The sequence below is a fragment of the Pteronotus mesoamericanus genome, unplaced genomic scaffold (assembly GCF_021234165.1).
Source record: "Pteronotus mesoamericanus isolate MK-2021 breed Mesoamerican mustached bat unplaced genomic scaffold, CSHL_Meso_final contig_166, whole genome shotgun sequence".
Classification (NCBI taxonomy): Eukaryota; Metazoa; Chordata; class Mammalia; order Chiroptera; family Mormoopidae; genus Pteronotus; species Pteronotus mesoamericanus.
Window position 1 is genome coordinate 1,362,283 of NW_026555066.1, and position 6,199 is coordinate 1,368,481.

The window sequence follows — 6,199 nt, forward strand, 5'->3', positions numbered from 1 at the left end:
GACCTGGGCTTATTTCTGGGCTTTCTATTCTGTTCCACTGGTCTATGGGTCTGTTCTTGTGCCAGTACCAGATTGTTTTGAGTATAGTGGCTTTGTAGTAGAGTTTGATGTCCGGTATTGTGATCTCTCCTACTTTGTGTTTCTTTCTCAAAATTGCTGAAGCTATTCGGGGTCGTTTATGGTTCTATATAAATTTTTGAAATGTCTGTTCTATTTCTGTGAAATATGTCATTGGTATCTTAATAGGGATTGCTTTGAATCTAAATTGCTTTGGGTAGTATGGACATTTTGAGGATATTAATTCTCCAATCCATGAGCACGGTATATGCTTCTATTGATTTGTGTCTTCCTTAATTTCTTTTTTCAATGTTGTATTGTTTTCTGCATATAGGTCTTTTATGTCTTTGTTAAATTTATGCCTAGGTACTGTATTTTTCTTCTTGCTATATCAGATGGGTTTTTTTTCTGATTTCTTCTTCTTCTATTGCATTGCTGGTGTACAAAAATGCCTTTGATTTCTGAATGTTGACTTTGTATCCGGCTGTTTTGCCAAGTTCACTTATTAGGTTGAGGAGTTTTTTGGTAGAGTCTACAGGGTTCTCTATGTACACTATCATGTCATCTGCAAACAATGATAGCTTTACTTCCTCCTTTCCTATTTGGATGCCTTTTATCTCTTTCTCTTGTCTGACTGCTGTGGCTAGGACTTCCAATACGATTTTGAAAAGAAGTGGTGAGAGCGGGCATCCTTGTCATGTTCCCGATCTTAGTGGGAAAGCTTTCAGTTTTTGCCCATTGAGTATGATATTGGCTGTAGGTTTTTCATATATGGCCTTTATTACGTTGAGGAATGCCCCATTTATTCAAATTTACTGAGTGTTTTGATCATAAATGGGTGCTGTACCTTATCGAATGCTTTTTCTGCATCTATCGAGATGATCATGTGGTTTTTGTCTTTTCTTTTATTTATGTGATGTATCATGTTTACTGATTTGCGTATATTGAACCATCCCTGCATGCCTGGGATGAATCCCACTTGATCGTGGTGGATAATCTTTTGAATGTATTGCTAGATGCGGTTTGCCAATATTTTGTTGAGGATTTTAGCATCTATGTTCATCAGCGAAATTGGCCTGTAGTTTTCTTTCTTTGTAGGGTCTTTATCAGGTTTTGGGATCAGGGTGATGCTGGCCTCATAGAAAGAGTCTGGGAGTCTTCCCTCCTCTTGGATTTTTTAGAATAGTCTGAGAAGGACAGGGGTTAGCTCTTCCTTATATGTTTTGTAGAATTCTCCTGTGAAACCGTCCGGCCCTGGGCTTTTGTGTGCGGGGAGTTTCTTGATTACTGCTTCAATTTCCCCAGGCACATCTTTTAATATGTCTATTGGCCATCTATATGTCCTCTTTGGAGGAGTTCTATTCAAGTCCTTTGCCCATTTTTTAATTGTTTTATTTTTTTGGTGTTGAATTTTGTAAGTACGTTATAAATTTTGGATATTAACCTCTTATCAGATGTATCAGTGAATATGTTCTCCCATTCTTTGGGTTGTCTTTTTATTTTGTTAATTATTTCCTTTGCAGTGCGAAAACTTTTTCATTTGATGAATTCCCATTTGTTTATTCGTTCTTTTGTTTCCCTTTCATGGGGAGATATATATGATAACAAATTTGTATGAGCAATATCCGAGATTTTCTTCCAGGGTTTTTTTTGGTTTCAAGTCTAACATTTAAGTCTTTGATCCATTTTGAATTTATTCTTGTGCATGGTGTAAGAAGGCAGTTTATTCATTTTTCTGTACATATCTCTCCAATTTTCCCAACACCACTTATTGAATAACTGAATAACATAATTAGTCAATTGTATATGCCTGCTTCCTCTGTCAAATAATAATTGACTATAAAGTTGTGGGTTTATTTCTGGGCCCTCTCTTCTGTTCCATTGATCTACGTCTCTGTTTTTATGCCAGTACCAGACTGTTTTGATTACTATGGCCTTGTAGTACTGTTTAATATTAGGTAGTGTGATTCCTCCAACTTTATTCTGCTTTGTCAGAACCACTGTTTCTATGTTGGGCCTTTGTGGTTCCTTTTGAATTTTTGAAATATTTGTTCTAGTTCTGTAAAATACATCATTGGAATCTTGGTAGGAGTTGCATTGAATATATAGATTGCTTTGGGTAGTATGGACATTTTAATGACGTTAATCCTTCCTCTCTATGAACATGGTATATGCTTCCAGTTATTTGTATCTTCCTCAATTTCTTTCTTCAGTCTCATCATTTTCCAAGTACAGGTGTTTTACATTCTTGGTTAGGTTTAGTCCTGAGTATTTTATACTTTTTGAAGCAATTGTGAATGGATTGTTTTTCTTTAGCATTTGAATATTTGGTTAACATAAACCAAGGCTATGCCTTGATTTTCCATTTGTGAAAGTTACACTTTTAAGTCAAAAATTTCTGTTTTGCATATCATCACATATCATCAGATATTGTAGAATTTATAATATGGTATCATGGTATCTTCTCAAAAGGAAGAGAAAAACACAGTTCTTCATAGGAAGTTTTGTTTGTTTTTTGTATCTTAAATGTCAATGATCACAAAAACTTTTGGCTTCTCTTCATTATAGACCTGCATTGCTGAATATGTTATTGCCTTGACTTCAGTTCCCTGAGAGTGCTTGGACAATGAGAATTCTTCTCCTTACCCAATTGACCATAATTTGAAATTTCTTTGATCAATACTAAGTACTTTCACTTCCTGGAGTATGAAGAATTCATCCGCACTGAACTTATAAAGTCACGCATCCAAAAAGTGAAACAGAAGAGACTGTAAGTCATCTCCTTGTGTTTCTACTTCCATTGTTTGGAGGGGCTCCACAGTCCCTGTATCTGTCATGTAACCAAACATGGCCATTGAACATTGCTTGAATGCTTCCTCCAGAGTATCTCCCCATGCATGTAACTGGACATCCTCTGTATGATCCAAATATTTGTACTTCCAATTGACTGGAGGATACTTGGTCTTGATCGCTTTCTGCTCCTCAGTCAAATTGTAGTCTCTAACATCTTCCTCTTCCTGTGTGATGATTGCAGCATTGAACACTCTACTCTGGGATTGTTTTCTTAATTTCCCTTCCTGTTAGTTTGTTATTGGCATATGAAAATGCAACTGATTTCTGAGTGTTAATTTTGTATCCTGCTACTTTGCTGAATTCACTTATCAGTTCTAGTAGTTTCTTGTTGGAACCTTGGATGTTCTCTATGTACAAAACCATGTCATCCGCAACTAAAGACAGTTTTACTTCTTCATTTCTAATTTGGATGCCTTGTATATCTTCTTTGTCTGATTGCTGTGGCTAGGACTTCAAGTGCTATGTTGATTAAGACAGCTGAAAGCAGACATCCCTTTCTTGTTCCTGATCTTAACAGGAATGCTTGTAGTTTTTCCCTTTGAGTATGATGCTGGCAGTGGGTTTGTCATATATGGCCTTTATTATGTTTAGATATGTTCCCTCTATTCCCACTTTGGTGAGAGTTTTTATCATAAATGGGTGCTGGATTTTATCAAAAGCTTTCATTGAATATGAAAATATGATATGATCATGTGGTTTTTGTCCTTTATTTTGTTTATGTGGTGAATCACATTTATTCATTTGTGAATGTTGTACCAAACTTGCATTCCCAGAATGAATTTCACTTGATCATGGTGTATGATCTTTTTGATGCATTGCTATGTTCAGTTTGGTAATACTTTGTCGAGGGTTTTAGTGCCTATGTTCATCAGGGATATTGTCCTGTAATTTTCTTTCTTTGTAGTGTCTTTATCTGGTTTTAGAATTAGGATAATGTTGGCTTAGTAAAATGAGTTTGGGAGCCCTCCCTCCTCTGGAATTTTATGAAATAGTTTGAGAATGAGAGATGTTAGTTCTTCTTGGAATGTTTGGTGAAATTCACTTGGGCAGCCATCCGGTCCAGGGCTTTTGTTTGTTGGGAATTTTTTGATTACTGCTTCAATTTCATTACGTGTAATCTGTCTATTCAGATTCTCTGATTCTTCCTGATTTAGTTTTGGAAGAGTGTATGTGTCTAGTAATTTATTCATTTTTTTACAGGTTGTCCAGTTTGTTGGCATATAGTTGTTCATAATATTTTCTTACAATCCACTGTATCTCTTTGGTGCCAGTTGTTATTTTTCTTCTCCCATTTTCAATTTTATTTATTTGGCTCCTTTCTCTTTTTTTTAATGTTTGGTCTCATAAAGATTTGTCAATCTTCTTTATCTTTTCAAAGAACCAGGTCTTGGATTCATTGATATTATGTATCATTTTTTTAGATTCTATTTCATTCATTTCAGCTCTGATCTGTTTTATTTCATTGCTTTTACTCACTTTGGACCTTGCTGCCTTTTTCAAGTTTCTTTATGTATAAAGTTTCATTGTTTATTTCAGATTTTTCTTTTTTTTTGTTTATTTATTTTTAGAGAGGGGAAGGGAAGGAGATAGAGAGGGAGAGAAACATCAATGTGTGGTTGTCTCTCAAGTGCCCCCTACTGGGGACTTGGCCCTCAACCCAGGCATGTCCCCCTGACCTGGAATCAAACCAGTGACCCTTTGGTCTGCAGGCTGGCACTTAGTCCAGTGAGCCACACCAGCCAGGGCTTTTCTTGTTTTTTGATAGTGACCTGTAATGCTATGAATTTCCCTCTTGGGATTGCTTGCCCAGTGTCCCACAGATTTTGGATTTCTGTGTCCTCATTTTCATTTCTTCCAAGGTATCTTTTGATTTTTTTCCTTGATGTGCTTATTGGCCCATTTATTGTTTAATAATATGGTATTTAGTTTCCATGTCTTTGTGTGTTTTTCAGCGTTCTTCCTGTGATTGATTTATAGTTTCTTAGCAGTGGGGCCAGATAAGATGCTTGATATGATTTCAATCTTCTTAAATTTATTGAAACTTGTTTTGTGTCTTAACATGTGGTCTATCCTAGAAAATGTTCCACGTGCACTTGAAAAGTATGTATATTTTGCTTCTTTGGGGTGAAATCCTCTGATGTTAACAATTAAAACAATTTGATCTAATGTGTTGTTTAAGGTTGCTGTCTTCTTGTTGATTTTCTGCTTCGAAGATCTACCTATTGAAGTGAATGGGGTGTTAAAATCCCCAACTATGACTGTATTTCCGTCAGTCTCTCCCTTTATGTCCATCAAATTTTGCTTCACATATTTACGTTCTCCGATGTTGGGTGTGTAAAAGTTTACTAGGTTATAGTCTCTTGCTGGATTGTGTCCTTCTTTGTCTCTTACTATAGCCTTGGTTTTAAAGTCTATTTTGTCAAATATAAGAACTGCTACCCCAGCTTCTTTTCTTTTCCATTTGCATGAAATATTTTTTCCCATCCCTTTCATTTTAGTCTGTGTCTGTCTCTCAATCTGAAATGGATCTCTTGGAGGCAGGATACATATGGGTCTTGTTTTCTTATCCATTCAGTTACCTTGTGTCTTTTGGTTGGAGCATTTAAGCCATTTACATTTAAGGTGATAATTGATAGATATATTTGCAGCCATTTTATTGTTAGACTGTTTTTCTCTGTATTTTTTTCCCCTCTTCCACCTCCTCCTTCTCCTTCTCCTCCTTCTCCTTCTCCTCTTTCTCCTTCTCTTCTCCTTCTCTCCTTCACGCAAGCCCTTAAACATTTGTTGCAGTACTGGTTTGGGGTTAACAAACTCCTTTAGCTGTTTCTTGTCTGGGAAGATCCTTATTTCTCATTTGATTTTAAACGATACCCTTGCTGGGTAAAGTAGCCTTGGTTGTAATCCTTCCTTTTCATCACTTTGAATATTTCACACCACTCTCTTCTGGCTTGAAATGTTTCTTTTGAGAAATCAGATGACAGTCTAATTGGTGTTCTATTGTATGTAACTACCTACTCTTCTCTTGTGGCTTTTAAGATTCTCTCCTTGTCTTTAAGCCTTGTCATTTTAATTATGATGTGTCTCGGTGTAGGCCTCTTTGGGTCCAACTTGTTTGGGACTCTGAGCTTCCTCAACTCGTGTGTCTTTCTCCTTCACCAGATTAGGGAAGTTTGGGGTCATTATTTCTTCAAATAGGCTCTCGATCCCTTGCTTGTTCTCTTCTCCTTCTGGAATTCTCATGATGCAGATGTTGTTATGCTTTATGTTGTCCATAATGTTTCTTAAGCTC

At 36.3% G+C, this 6,199-nt stretch overlaps 1 pseudogene; it reads right to left on the minus strand.

Annotated features, from left to right (window-relative positions):
* Nucleotides 1-2,579: 2,579 nt before the first annotated feature.
* Nucleotides 2,580-3,164, minus strand: LOC129064553 (protein archease-like; annotated as a pseudogene).
* Nucleotides 3,165-6,199: the final 3,035 nt, after the last annotated feature.